Source organism: Tachypleus tridentatus, chromosome 2 (genome assembly GCF_004210375.1).
Source record: "Tachypleus tridentatus isolate NWPU-2018 chromosome 2, ASM421037v1, whole genome shotgun sequence".
Taxonomy (NCBI): Eukaryota; Metazoa; Arthropoda; class Merostomata; order Xiphosura; family Limulidae; genus Tachypleus; species Tachypleus tridentatus.
This window is the reverse complement of record NC_134826.1, coordinates 40,949,895-40,966,510: the sequence shown is the minus strand read 5'-3', so window position 1 is coordinate 40,966,510 and position 16,616 is coordinate 40,949,895.

The window sequence follows — 16,616 nt, the reverse complement described above, 5'->3', positions numbered from 1 at the left end:
GGCAGAACCAGCAAGCCTTTCTAGTCCCTTTTCAATAAAATAAATTGAGACATCTGCCCAAAGGATTTCTTGCATAATTAGAAATCGATGTACAGAATCTGACTGTACATCAAAGTCGTCCATGCGTGGTCGTTTTCCGATAATCTGTTGTTTTTTTTATTTTTTTATGTTTTGTTGAATGGAGGTATCCATAACAAAGGCAATAATTCCAGTGCTTACAGACCCCACCCACCATGGAGCTTGACGAGAGGACGCACCACAATGCTAAACAAGGACAATGGACCAACGCCAGGGTTTCGTGAGCACCATGCCCAAACACTAGCATCAGACACGATGTCCACAACACCTACTGAGAACGTCCAATACTGGTACTTGGTTCAGCCTAGCCCAAGTGGACCAGCGATTGACCCTGGGAGAGCCACCCATGGCCGCCGTGCTACAGGAATTCAAGGCCAAAGTGGTATGTTAGGGTTGAATCCCTCAACCACCAGGATCCTCTTCTGCTCTTCACGGATCGCCACGCACAGCAAACACGTGGGTGGATGTTTAGACCCCAGAGGAGGTAAACTGAAAGTACAGAACCTTCTCTGGGAGGACCCCTCACCACATAGACGAATCCATCTCTAGGGGATAGGCTTAGGAATGAGCGTTGTCAAAGGTCAAATTTTACATTCAAACACATAATTTTCAATTTCTGAATTCTAAAGATTTCCTTTCCACAATGCAAACATGACACATACGTTATGCTACAATGTTTAGTACTCACTAAATAATCTGCCCATTATTCTTTATCAACACTGTACATGACCAGAGATAACAAACTCACTAATTATTGACATAGAAGTTTTCTCCTGAAGTATTGTATCAGATTTATTTTCACCTTCTTATTAGTTTTATTTCACATTATTGTTAGTGCAAACTGTAAACAGTTTTTGTAATTAAAAAGCATAACCTCATAACGTAAGTTACATTAATTTCGGTTATTTTTAACATTTTGTTATTTCTTCCATTAACTTAACTCTTATTATTACCGCGATGTTTCTCATGTTTTGTATATTTCAGCTTGTTTCTACGTTTTAATTTCATATACAACTTCCAGCAGCCCACTGCTTCTGTAGAAAACAGTTGAAGTTAAATTAGTTCAATTAGACACAACTTGTGGTATGTTTAGCAAATTATACGTTTTATAATATTTCTATTAGTGTTATATTTTTATTGTCTATTGTACTATTTGTTTGTTTTAATTTGCCTGCAAAGCTATACGAGGACTATCTACGCTAGCCGTCCCTAATTTAGCAGTGTAAGACTAGAGGGAAGGCAGCTAGTCATCACCACTCAAGAGTTAACCATCACATAATAACGCCCCCACGGCTGAAGGATGAGCATGTTTGGTGTGACGGGGATTCGAACACGCAACCCTCAGATTACGAGTCGAGACCCCTAACCATCTGGCCATGCCGTGCCCTATTGTACGATTTTGTTAGTCATTTTAACTTACCATCTTTATCTTCATAAACACTAGTTTTATGCTGTATTATGCTGGAGTCCTATTACCATACTACAGTTAGTTTATTTTAAACATTAATCTACTAAAGTACACCAGGAGAGTCTTTTCAGTGGGTTACCATAGGTCACTAGAAGGTGTTATTATCACTCTTTTCGAGTGGTATGACTTTTGTGATAATGCACGAAGTAAACAAGTGCATTTTGTGTGTTATGTAAATTACACTACATAATCGTTAACGTTATTAATAATATTTGCTAACATTTTTATCGTATATGTCTATTTATTTTTACCACATTTTTTTTTTAATTATAAAGATTGTTGTGTATCATTAGCCTTGTATATAGATGTAGAACTAATCTAAGTTCCCTTAGTTGGTCAGATCCCGTGAGACATTATTAATGAAATTATTGCCTTGTACTTTCCTAATTATAACGGTTTATCAACTTAGCTGTATTACGCTCTGGATAATTTTTAGTCCTGTTCTATACAAGTTGTTTGCTTTTGTCAGGAGTCGATCACAATATTTTTTATCCTAATTAGAGTTATATATTTTTAAATTAACTATACGGCTTTGTTACTCGTTCAGTTACATTAGTTTTCTGTTAATCCAGCTTTATGTTCCATTAACGTGTAGTGGTAAAGTTATTTCAAGTGTTAACCCAAACCGCCGGAGCCTTGAGCTTTCATTAGTCACGTAATTTTTTTAGTGAGAAGTGTATAAAGTTCTGAGTAAAATACTGATGTCGCGTTTTTCAATAGATAAGAGAATCAGTGATAGTACAGGAAGAAAACGACTCGATTTTATGTACATTGTAAATAAGTTTATACTCCACTCTTTATAAAATCTTCATTTCACTAACAGTATTGGTTGACATGTTTAATATATTTAAGGAGTTCATAAGATATTGGATTATAACAAAATACTGATAACAGGGTGCTCAACTAATGAATTAGTACATTCTAATCATTGTATGTTTACTTTATATTGGATTTCATACTCTTGGTTAAACTAATATATTAAACTAGCTACATTATTTACTAGATTAATTTTAATTCTGGTTTATGTAAGTGGCTCTGTTTGGCAAGTTATTGACTGTTGCTTTTATGTTACGAGTAAGTAAAAACAAGAAATACAGGATGACACCAGATTAAATAAGGTTCCCATGGCAATTGTGGAAAGTGCATCTATTCACACTTATAGCTGTTCTGATGCACGTGTTATAAAATATTTAGTGGTTTAAAAACATATCTATGAAACAGTTTAATCTTTTACCACACAACTTAGAAACATTACTAGCTACTTCAATTTTACCGTGAAAATTAGGGTCAACAGGACTAGTGCTAGGGTAAATCTGAAGTGCGGTTCCTCAACGCAATATATCCGCTCTTGTCATTATAGTGATCATTTCGAAGACTAGTTCAATTCTGATTGAAGACCCCAGCACAGATACTCTAACTACCCCCTCTTTCAGTGGTCCTGGTCATCATGACACTATTTTTCCTTGATTAATTACCGATAACGTAAAATTGAATATATCGCGAAACATTCAGAATTTGGAAAAGGCAAGTGTCAGTGGTCATTTGATCCCAACTTAAAACACACATTCCGCCTGTCACTTGTAACGGATTTACTGTTGTATGTTTATTTTAATACATACGCCTGTTTCAGCATAGTTTTCTTTTTTCATGTGACGTGTATATATATATACTGTATATTGCGCAAGTCTCGCCTGTTCGCTAAATTTGTAGAAGATTGAGAGTAAGAACCAACAATAACTGTTTTACGAAACTGCTAGCCGTTTTCAAACATTATTAAAACTTCGCGAAACTCGCGTGATTCGTATAAAAGCGGCTAGACGAAAGTAAAAGAATACTCGTCAGCTACAGTCAGTGTGCTATAAGTTTCGGTAGTTGTAACAGTGATTAACACCTATTAGTCGGAAAACTGCAGAATTGGACCAGGAACGTTTATAGATTTCGAATATTACAAACTGTTCAACTTCAGTGAATTACTTCAAACGTTATTATTTCTACGAGAACATTAAATAGCTTCTTCTGTAAGAAGAGAGTTTGTAACCAGTGTGAGGCCAGCTACGAAAATACACCATTAGCTTAGACGAGGCGTAACAAAGTCAAGTGTGTGTTTTTTTCTTATAGCAAAGCCACATCGGGTTATCTGCTCAGCCCACCGAGGGGAATCGAACCCCTGATTTTAGCGTTGTAAATCCGTAGACATACCGCTGTACTAGCGGGGGGCAACAAAGTCAACTCAAAATTAATTTGCTCGTCGTAGACCTGGATCATCGATAAATTATTCAGTCCTAGACCAGATAGAAAACTCAGTATAGTTTGTAAAACTCTTGTATATAAACTATCATCTGTAATAACTATTAGTAATAACCATTATTATAAACTGTATTGCGTTTTGTTTGTATATCAAAATATGTTTGTGTTAAGAAATAAAACTTTGTGCATCAATGTTGTTGGCAAATATCATAAATTTGATACATATTAACATTTAATTAACTTTTAATTTAGACTTTCCAGTTATTTGAAACAGTAATACGTAAAGTATGTAACATAATAAATCGGGCACTCGTCCTAAATAAATTATAATACGTAACACACTACAAACACTAATTTACAAGCATACAGTTTTGGAAGTTTGCTGAGCTGGTAAAGTGAAAAGGTTCAAAGAACATGCCTACTAAACTACATCATCAAGACGTATGTTTCTGTTTATCCCCATAAGTTTAATGATTGAATCAAAAGAGAAGGCCTTCCCTCCAATGGATCAGTGATTAGTGTAATTGACTATTAATGCTTTAAAACTGGTTTAGATACCCGTCGTTGGCACAGAAGAGATAGTCCATTGTCTAGGTTTGTGCACAGTGAAACAAATAAAAGTTGAGGTTATGTCTCTCTCAAGGCAGACAAAGTTCAAATGATTCTTGATTACGAGAAACCTACTTAAAATAAAAATGTATCTCATAACGGCTGTTATGAGTATTAATACTTTTGATAAGGAGATAACAACGTTTCGACCTTCCTAGGTCATATTCAAGTTAAGAAAGAGAGAATTTGAATGTGACCGTTGATGGACACTTGTCTTAGGGACGAAAGTATAAACGAGTACGGGATTGTAGGGGGCGTTGCAGTTGGATGTTAGGTTATTAATTAGTATAAGTATAAAGGTGTTCCTTTGTATTGGTTTAATTTTGGTTTCAGTTGCTGTATAAGTAGGGCTTATTTGATTTTGCGTTTGTTTATATTTGTTTCCCTAATTAATATCTAGATGTTTTCTATGATTATGTTGTGTTTATTTGTTTTGCAGTGTTCAAAAATGTGTGATGGTGTTTTTTTGTGTGTACGTGTTTTTTTAGTGTGATTTCTATTTTTTCTGCTTTGTGCCATAAAACACCATAACCAACCATTTTTCTGCTTGTTTCTCCAATATAGAAGCCGTGGCAGTTATTGTTCTCAACTACTTGTGCCAGTTAAGACGGAGTTCAGCGCCAGATCCTATGTCCGATCTTGGCATGGGAAGATTATGACCTAAACATCATCACTAGAGACATCACAGTTAATAACATAACTTACTGCGTAACCAAAGGATCCTCTATGTGAACACTCTTCTAAGCCCATCACTGTATCTGTTTTATCAGACTAAAACCCAAACGAACTTCAGCAGATAGCTGACTATGAATGGAACTTAACCACCCCTCGGAATTGAATGAAAATCATCTATTTTCATCATTTTTCTTCCAGTTTTTTCACTGATGGTTTGTTTTTTCAACAACAGAATTAAAATTTTTAAATTATGACAAATTAATGCTTTACGTTAATGAAAGCTTGATATTTAAGTGTTTTACAAACTAGACACGTTTTATTTGATAACCATTTTATATAATTTGGACAATGTATCTGTAAGCAAATACAAGAAATACGTGGTTGCTACTATCCGCTATAACTTTCTTTACTCTAAAAAGTTCCATAATTTAACACAACACTATGTACTCGACTTTTCACGGTTGTCATCAAAAGTTCTACACACACTTTGACTTAATATAAATTACAAAATTAAAATTGTTCCCATAGGAAACATGACTACTTTATTATAAACCTCACACACTCCAATGCAAATCTAAGCATGTACTGCACCACAGAATTTTCAAACTGTATCTGTTATCTTCGACTTTTCTCAATTTCTTCGTTAACCTTTCTTAAATTATTTTTCCACTTATAGGCACTGGTGGCTTTTGATTTGTTTTCTTCATAAGCCTCCCAATTCCCCTTCAAGTCTAGGCGTAGAGGCGTTATAATGTTCCGGTTAATTCCACTATTCGTTGGTAAATGAGAAGTCAAAGAGTTGGCGGTGGGTGGTGATGACAAGCTCTATTTCCTCTAGTCTTACACTGCTAAATTAGGGACTACTAGCGCAGATAGCCCTCGTGTAGTTTTGCGCGAAATTCAAAAACAAACAAGTCTGTCCATTGGGCTGACTTACTTTAGCAAGATCCTCTTTTGTATATTATGGTGGATTAAAACAAGCAGAACTTGTCCAGATGCACAAGAGGCATCTTTTTTTTTTCGGGGGGAGGAGGATTTTAGCCGTAGTTTGATACTTACTAAACAAGACAAATTTATACTGTAATAACAGTAAGTTACAGTATTATACTTAATGTATTTATTATATATTTTAATTATTTAGTAGATGGTAATAAATGAAGTAGTAAACACAACACTGGTGATACTTACTGGCTATAATACATGAAGCTTCACATGTGCTTCGGTGCTTTGTTTATTCGCAAAGCAGTCTCAGGCTCTTCACGAGTTCCTGGACTAGCTTGAAAGCACCGCCGATAGCCGTTAGCGAGAGTACTTGACTAGTTACTTAAGGCAGAGTGGTTATGTAAGCGCTCAGTAGTTTGTCTGTTATAAAACTATTCATTATTAATTGTTATTGTATATTTGTAGCAACTTTTCTGGAAGAAATTATAATTTTTAATTGTAGTTTTTGAACTTGAATTTGCATACCTAACGAAGCTTAGTTAGTAAAGAATCATATGACTTGCTTAAACATCTGTTGTATTTTTACGTATGCCGTATCTACCCGCTTCTCTATTATTCTTTAACTAACGCTGCTAAACTTATTCATCCGCCAGAATTTTCCGTGAAAAAAAAACACAAAAACATGTCCTTTTACTACTATAGAGAACGTTACGACCTGAACAAGGATACAAATTGTCTTTAATCAAATATTCAGGTTCAAAAAGTTTACTAAAACTGAAATTTTCAGTTTCGAAATTATAAAGTTTCAGATTACTAATAGAAATAGTTCAAATAACCTGTGTTACGGTTACTACTCTTAACTGCCAGTTACAATAGTATCTCTTCAAAATAGTTCGTGGACACGGGTCATGAATTGGTACTTATTTCGTGCCGTATCTCGAACACCAAACTTATCAAAGTTTAAATCAAAAGTCTGAGAACGTATAACAAAAAAAAAATGGATTTCTTTACCCTTGGTAGGCATAGCACAGACAGCCCACAGTATAATATTTCTGCTTATTAGCAAAATGAACCCTCGACTTCATTCCACTTACGTGATTACAAGTGTGAACAGACTAGTGTAATCGTTAAAGTTATTTGTCAGTAGCTATTTACAGTTACAATTACACAATCATGTCTGAATGTGTACAGTTTCAATTCATTATTTTATTTAAATTAATGTTTAATAATAACTATTTTTTATTTGGTCAACTAATTAGTATAATCAGTTATATATCTAAATATACCTTTCGGCTAGCTCTGAGGCTTATTTACAAATTCCGGATGTCCTCTCGCCAACTCGCTCACATGCTTGCCTCTGGTGGTCTGCATGTGTTTTGTTTCAGTATGTCGCGCAAAACCTACGCAGGAGCTATCTGCGCATAGCCCTCCATAATTTTGAAATTATAGGAGTTGAGAAAAGGTGGCTATTCAACAGTACCTGCTGTCGATTCTAAGAGAACTTTTGTTTCAACAAATAAGATTCGATCGTTTCTCTTTAGCGTACCCCTAGTTACAAAGTATACAAGTTTGGACAACACAGCCCTGTCACAAACCAGCAACCTAGAGTGCCAAGATCTAGCCCGTTAAGGATTCTCTTGCCATGCGACTATTTTTGTTTCATGCTATATCATTAGATTAATTACTTGTACCTGGATACTTACAAAACTGTTAAAGTGTTGGATGTTTATAACTGTTACACCTTTTCTGATAAAGTTATTTTCTTTATCCGGTATCATTAAATTTCAAGGTTCACAGTCCTGGTTCACTCACCGTAATAGAGAATACTTGGAATTCTCAGTATCTTAGTTTAGTATGTTTTCTAACTTTTAAAAGGTTCTACTAATTTGACTTGTATAATTTTACTGTTTATCTAACCAAAATGTTATCATATATATCAAACAAAGTGGTACTTTTGTAGTCAAAATATTAAGAAAAGTGCAAACAAAATAGCTGTACTTTTTTATTTACATATTTTCTTATTATGTAAACAAAATGTATAACTATTACTCTAGTCCAGTGGTTCCCAACCTTTTTTATGCCCCACGCCCCTAAAATATTTTAATATGTTCTCGCACCCCTCACAGTAATTATTTATTTAAGAATAAAGGTGAAGGTGGCCAAAACAAATTTTTATAAATTAGATTTTAATGATATATAAGCAAAAATGAAACATTTGGAAAAGAAAAAATATTACAACAAACTAAAAGTTGCATAAACCCTACATGGCCTACAAAAAGAGAAATTTTCATCCATGCATGAAATGAAATTTCTTTGAATTTGAAATGTTCAAATGTTCATAAACCAATTTAAATTTAAAAGCTTTGAAAATCTCGTACCACAATTTTTGAATATATAGGATAGTACACCCTTAATATAAACAAAAAATAACTGTTTGTTTGGGAATTTCGCACAAAGCTACTCGAGGGCTATCTGTGCTAGCCGTCCCTAATTTAGCAGTGTAAGACTAGAGGAAAACAGCTAGTCATCACCACCCACCGCCAACTCTTGGGCTACTCTTTTACCAACGAATAGTGGGATTGACCGTCACATTATACACCCCCACGGCTGGGAGGGCGAGCATGTTTAGCGCGACGCGGGCGCGAACCCGCGACCCTCAGATTACGAGTCGCACGCCTTACGCGCTAGGCCATGCCGGGCCAAAAAAAAAATAACTGAAATGTTATCTCGCACCCCTAGTTGGGAACCACTGCTCTAGTCAATTATTAATAATGGCCAATGTTTTGTTTTATTCTGGTCCTCAAAATTTCATCCAACATCTTTGTCTTTTTTTTTTAATTAAAATGTTCAGCACCCCAACATTTATAGGCGAATAAAAATAGTAAGTATTTTTTTAGTGGTACGAATATATATAGAAAAAAAAAACTCTTAAAATGGCTTTCAAGAAATATCGTATTTCGCCATTATTCCTCGCTGAAAAAGAACTCAAAAAAGAAAAAAAGCAGGTATGCCAAGTGCAGTAGTGAACGCTTGACGAGTGCTCGCAACGCGAGCATCTAACAACCACTGCCGGCAATTCCTTGTTCTGTCTCGCAAGTTTTACGTTGAAGACTAACACTAGCGCTAGTGGCATAAAGCAACGAATGCAATCTCAGTCTGCTTAGCTGAAGCTGTTGTTATGAAATTAAGTGTAAAGCTACACAAAAGGCTCTCTGTGCTCTTCCCACCACGGGTATCGAAACCAGGATTCTGCATTGTAAGTCCGAAGACATGAACATAATATAAAATATAAAAACAAATATGAAATTACACTCCTACTTCCAGACTCTTTCACAAGGCCAGCCCATAACGAAAGTGTCATCTAGCATCACTGAAGTTTTCCACTTTTTGTCACACGTTGCCATCCTTAAATTTACTTCATAACGTCATGTTTCTAGTATCCTGATCTGCGTATTACTTCCCTAAAAGTTGCTTTCCTTGAAAGGTCTTGTTAAAAATTAGTGATAGCAATATATAATAGCATGGTGTGATGTTCCACACAAAAATACGTGAAATCAACTCAAATCAAGTCAACTGTTTTATCGCTTAAAACAGTAGACGATACCTCATAGACACTGTGAAATAACACAACTGGGCATTATCCATATTGCATCATTTCATTTTTGTGCTGAAAACTGAATTTACGTTTTAAATACAGTTTTACAGTATATAAATAAATCTGTGCGATGCGAATGGGTAATTCAAAATTGCTTTATTTTCATACATTCAGAAAATGATAAATAATAAATTATAACTGTAAATAACATTTGGTGTGTTTAATTCTTACTCTTAAAAACCTAACTTGTAAATTACTTTAATGAAGTTAACAATAATTATAATTCACTTCCTTAACCTAGTTCACATAATAATAATTACTGTTCATGAGAACGTATATATCTAAAAATCTATTTATATTTATAAAGTAACACTTTTATTATTATTATTCATAACGTTAATTTATAAATAAGCGATAAAATCAGCACTGTATAACAAAATTAATATTACACAAAACCAAAACGTTTACAATTAGGATTTATCATGAAGGACTCTACGGTAGTTATGATACTTTAAATTCTTTTAGACAAGATTTGAGTACATTAATCTTCGAGAACATTTTTCTTTTTTGCTAGTTACTTCTACCAGCTTGTTCTCTTTCATTCCATGGGTAACTAGGCTGGAGCAACAAAAGGTTGTCTATTTTGAATTTATTTACGACAAAAAATGAACTGTACAATGAATCGTGACGAAAAGGAACGCGATATAAACTACGAAAAACATTGTTACACATATATACAAAGCGAGGAAAAAAGGAATAATTGCATATATATACAGAGCGCAAAAATAACGATAATTACACATATATACAAAGAGAAAAATAATTAAATACGTACAAAGCAAAAAAAATTGTCCATTACCAGTTCTTAGCATTAAAAAATCATAATGAAAAATATCTGTGGTAACAGCTCCCAAAAGCGTTTTGGATGTTCCATTTATTATACATTATTCAAACGCAATATCGAACAATTAACTATCACAGAGAACCAATTAGGAATTACCAGTTGAGGCTTAACCTTCAATTCTTACTACTTTTAGTTGTTTTGCAGCTAGTTGTGGAAAAGCAGTCACTCATATTAATCTTTAGGCACATATATATAAGAGCCGTATAACAGAAGTAAACCACGCTACATTTCTACAATTTTAAGACACCCAACCTCCACCTTTTAAACAAGTATCACAAAATCATGTTAAATTAGGCAATCATTCGAATATTTAGATAATCAAATAGCTTTGTGAGTTGTACTAGAAATAAAACCACACTAATTTTAATTTTATAAGACTCCCTACTTTAACCCTTTTAATAATTATCACAAAATGGTGTTAAATATGACTTAAAGACACTTACCTTAATAGTTCTGTAATATTTCTTTATTTAAACTTCCATTCTTTAAACATAAATATTTGTTCAAGAATAAACCAAATAAAGTAAAATAAGCCTAACTGCCTAAAGATTGAACAAACTGCCAAACAAATAATTATTTATTTTGAATTACTTTAAGTAATGACCTCTATGTATTTTATAAAACAAAATCCAGTGATCGAAAAAATTAAACTTTTAATATATTATTGTACTTATTATAAAATATTATAACAACAATACTTTTTGTTTGTCAGTCTGTAAAACCAGTCTTCGTAAAATAAAAAAAATGAAATGTTGTGAATAAAATAAACCAAAATTTATTCTGTACAATGAAATATATACATTCGAAAGTTTCAGGTTTATAACTTTTTACTTTCAATAAGATTTCCTAAGAGCCACCTCACTACCATTCCGGCCCAGCATAGCCAGGTGGTTAAAGCACTCGATTCGTACTCCTAGGGTCGTGGGTTCGAATCTCGGTCACACTAAACATGCTCTCCCTTCCAGCCGTGGGGACATTACAATGTGACGGTCAATCCCATTATTCATTGATAAAAGAGTAGCCGAAGTGTTGGCGGTAAGTGGTGATGACCAGTTGTCTTCCCTCTAATCTTACACTGCTAAATTAGGGACCGCTAGCGCAGATAGCTCTTGTGTAGGTTTGCTCGAAATTCCAAGAAACCAAACCATTCCACTGCCATTCCACAAAATGGTTAGTTTTATTCTTTCGATAGTAATTTCATTAATAAACTGACGGGCTTCAGTCGCTTCATTTCGCGGAGAAGGGAGGCTCTGACAAATGAAATGAGCGTTAATTTGAGAAGTCGAACTGAATATCTTATTATCGTTCCTTTTTTAAGCGAATACTCTACTATCGAAAACTGAATTACAGAAAATAAAACAAAAAATTGCCCCAGGCATCTCAGCGACAACTCTTGGAGCTATTAACGCTGAAAATCTAATTTTGATACCCGTGTAGCTTTGTACTCAACAGCAGACAAACAACAAAAATAAAATTAGAATAACTATTTTTCTAATTTTACTCTTTGTTCAAAACGTATACACAAAATATAAATTCATTGTCTGTGCGGATAAAGGACTGAAAGATACATACTATCAGTGAAATCCTCAAACAACATGTCAAGCGAAAAGAAATCACTGTTGTTTTTCCCTCTATGCTTTGACTGTTTACACTAACTACCTGAACCAAACTACCTCAAACAAAACATAAATTGTTATCCTGCCAACGGCAAAATCAAAGCATTACTTACGATTGAGCTTTCAGTTTGTTTGTTTGTTTGTTTTTGGTTTCGCGCAAAACTACACGAGGGCTATCTGCGCTAACCGTCCCTAATTTAGCAGTGTAAGACTAGAGGGAACGCAGCTAGTCATCACCATCCACCGCCAACTCTTGGGCTACTCTTTTACCAACAAATAGTGGGACTGACCGTCACATTATAACGCCCCTACGGCTGAAAGGGCGAGCGTTTTTGGTGTGACAGGAGATTTGAACCCGCGACCCTCAAATTACGAGCAGAGCGCCTTATTCATCTGGCCATGCAGAACCAGCTTTCAGCTTATTAGTTCAAAACTGTGAACAACAAGAGAGTTAACTCTCGTGTAACTTTGCGCGTATATCCGAAAGAAAAAATATATTGTGAAAAAGAAAGCAACAGCGAAATCAGTTATACAAACTCACAGTGAAATACTATAATCAACCTTGTTACAAATGGATATGAAAATGTTGAAACTGATAAAGATTCCACAGTTAACAGAACTCGAGCATATCGCATGCTTGAATATATTGAAAGTTTGGTTTGAATTTTGCACAAAGCTACACAAAGGATATATGCGCCAGCCGTCTCTAATTTTGCAGTGAAAGATTAGAGGGAAGGCAAGGAGTCATCATCACCCAATGACAAGTCTTTGGCTACTCTTTTACCAATGAATAATGGGACTGAGTGTACCATTAAAACACCCTCCACGGATGAAAACGTTTGTGGGACGTAGTTGAAAATCCGTAACCCTCAAATTGCGTGTCAAGTATCCTAACCATCTGGTCATATCGGGTCTGTAGTAAAAATGCATGTGTAACTTCACTATCACTTATACATTTTCCTGTTGTCTCCTATCTAAATAACTCAGTGTTATCTAACTGAAGTAAAGTATCGTTAAACTACATCACAGACGGATTGTTTCTAATGATGTAAGATGGCAAATTTCCAACACACGAAACTTTCAAGTGTTTAGAACTTCTACAACTCTGCCCCCCCCTGAAAAAAAAAGAAATTATCAAAGTGGTTACTTGCTGAATAAAGAACACCATACTCTCATTAATTTTAGTTTTATTCTAAAAGTAATCTTCGACTTAATAAAAATATATAGTGCTCATAAGAACTTAAGCATGACATTTACTGACAATGCGAAACGTATTACGAATTTGACGTTTCGCCTTACAGCCATCTCATTGTAAGTACCCCCAGAATCCAAGAATGTCTTCGTCCATACACGTAATCTCAACTGTAAATACATTCAAACAGGTACACGAAATAAAACAATTTAATTATATTAACAAAGTGAGAATTTGTAGATCGAGATCCAATTTGTTTGAGGAAAACCTGATGTCACATTTATTTTGTTTTATTTCACATATGCATGTTTAAGTAATAATTTATGGGCATTTGTTTCCCTCTTGTTTATTTGGTCGGTTGATTGGTCATCTAATACTTGTTGCTCTAAGAATGATAACTGCACATAATACCATTCATCATATGCTTTATGTATCTATCGGTTTCGTCAGTTTTTCATATTTAGTGCTTTTTTATGTATAAATTAAATTGGGAAAAGACAGAAAGCAGAGCCGCTTCAAGAGAGAGTGACATACAACCATGTGACCAACTCCTGCGTGTCTAATTTGTTAACATGAATAGAAGATATAGTTGCTGGTAGTTTCACGAGAAGAAATCAAATTAAACGACCACGAAACTCATTTGAATATAGTCAAATTCATTAGTGAGTGTCATCAGCAGAAAGTGGTGAATGTGGGGTAAACAGTTAAATACAGTTCAAGTAACAAAGTAACTCAACGGTAAACATGATGGTATTCATTTCACAGCCCTTCCTTCCGTAATAACAGCTATAATTATATATATATAATTATAGTTTTAAACATCGCGCATGCTATAATTACCTCGTTTTAATTGTAGTCTTTTGTTATAAATTTCAAAATGCGTTTAACAACATGTCATCTTTAGAACGTTTACAGTGATACTATATTATATTTTCGTTGACCATAAGTTTTCACGGTCTGACGAAAATTTGTAAAACTCTTTCTAGTATTTGAGTTTTGCATCTAATAGTCGCAATAACCGTACAAATATAAATTTACAATGTCGTTTTAATCTTCAACTTTGATTTTATTCTTTGTGTAGGCTCATGACCAAATAATCCAGTATATTACATGTATTATTTATCTTACAGTTATGTAATTTATCACTGGTATACTTCACAGGTGAGCAAGATTTAATCAAAACTCATATTATGAAGCGCCTTAGATCATTCATTATATTTAAATTTATGGTTCTTCAGTAGAAAATTAATATATAGAGAGATTTTGTCCATTTCACATCAATATTTATTTAAATTAATTTCTGTTTTCATTTTCTGTAGAATAATTCATTACATTCTGCGAGAATAATAAAATATTTAGACACATATTACGTTTTGATATTGTAGAGAAGTTTGTAATTATTATTTTATGGTTTAGATAATTGCTATTGAAATTGTTGTGAATAAATGTTTCTTATAAATGCGGTAAAATCAACGAACATGCTGATTTTTCAGCTAAGAGAGTCATCCGCAAGTACAGCAGTAACTCTACTGATTTACAACGCTGAAATCAGGGGTTCAATTCCCCTCGGTGGACTCAGCAGATAGCCCAACATGGCTTTGCTGTATGAAAACACAAACGCACAGTTAAAATGGACTCAGGAGATAGTCCGATGTGGTTTTGCTATATGAAAACACACGTACACAGTTAAAAGAGCAGTCCTCATCGCCAGGTGGGTTAAGGCGTTCGACTTGTAATCTGAGGTTCGCGGTTTCGAATCTCCGTCGCGCCAAACATGCTCGCCCTTTCAGCTGTGGGAGCGTTATTATGTGATGGTCAATCCCACTATTCGTTGGTAAAAGAGTAGCACAACAGTTGGCGGTGGATGGTGATAATTAGTTGCCTTCCATTTAGTCTTACACTGCTAAATTAGGGATGGCTAGCGCAAATAGCCCTCGTGTAGCTTTGTGCGAAATTCAAAATCAAACCAGTTAAAAGAGAGTTCAACTTCAAGTCCTGCCATCTGTGGATAAATATGAATAAATCTGCAGTTGCAATTCTCAAAACAAAATTATCAGCTAGAAACCTTTCAGAACAAAATATACATAAATTTCAATGCAGTCAAAAATTATATAACTCTAAAATTATTATCCTAATCATCAGTACGAACAAACTTTTTTCTTCTGTTGTTATCATTAAATTTGTAAGAAAACCATTAAATAGTAGTAATTTGTTTGTTTTTGAATTTCGCGCAAAGCTACTCGAGGGCTATCTGCGCTAGCCGTCCCTCATTTACCAGCGTAAGACTAGAGGGAAGGCAGCTAGTCATCACATCCACCGCCAACTCTTGGGCTACTCTTTTACCAACGAATAATGGGATTGACCGTAACATTATAACGCACGCATGGCTGAAAGGGCGAGCATGTTTGGTGCGACCGGGATTCGAACTCGCGCCCCTCGGATTAGGAGTCGAACACCTTAACACATTTGGCCATGCCGGCCCACATAGTAGTAACAAATGTTTAATTAAGTAAATATATATATATAAATTCAAGTCTCGGTCCTTAAATCTTGTTTCACTTTTGAGCTTTTCCCCTTAAATATGTAATAATGATTTTTATTATATTATCGTTAACAAAATCTAAACATTAAAATTAACATAAAAAACATGCTAACAAGCAAGAGAACTCTCCAACAGGGCAAATATCTTCTTAAAGTCATTGGTAGGAAGAATCTGCCATCATGCATTTAAAAAGAAAAGTCTGAAAATTACTCTTACATAAATAAGTTTTAACACTTTTTATTGGTAAATTTACAGTAACAAATATCTAGGCCAAGGGATTTTTAGCTCTGATAGTTTCTCATAGCTGTAAGCAAATAAAAGTGTATGGTGGCGCTACTTTTTTTTTATATTTAAGTAGAGCTTGTTGTAACAGATAAGTATGGAAAGGTATTTCGTTTGAAGAATGTGTTTATGCTTTCATATTATTTTTGCAATGTTACAAAAACTACTATATTAATTTCATTGTTACATTTTATATTCTGTGTTTCCCGTGTTAGGCCCGGCATGGCCAAATGTGTTAAGGCGTTCGACTCGTAATCTGAGGGTCGCGTGATTGAATCCCGGTCGCACCAAACAGTCGTGGAAGCATTATAATGTGACGGTCAATCCCACTGTTCGTTGGTAAAAGAGTAGCCTAAGAGTTGGCGGTGGGTGGTGATGACTAGCTGACTTCCCTCTAGTCTTACACTGCTAAATTAGGGACGGCTACCGCAGATAGCCATCGTGTAACTTTGCGCGAAATTTAAAA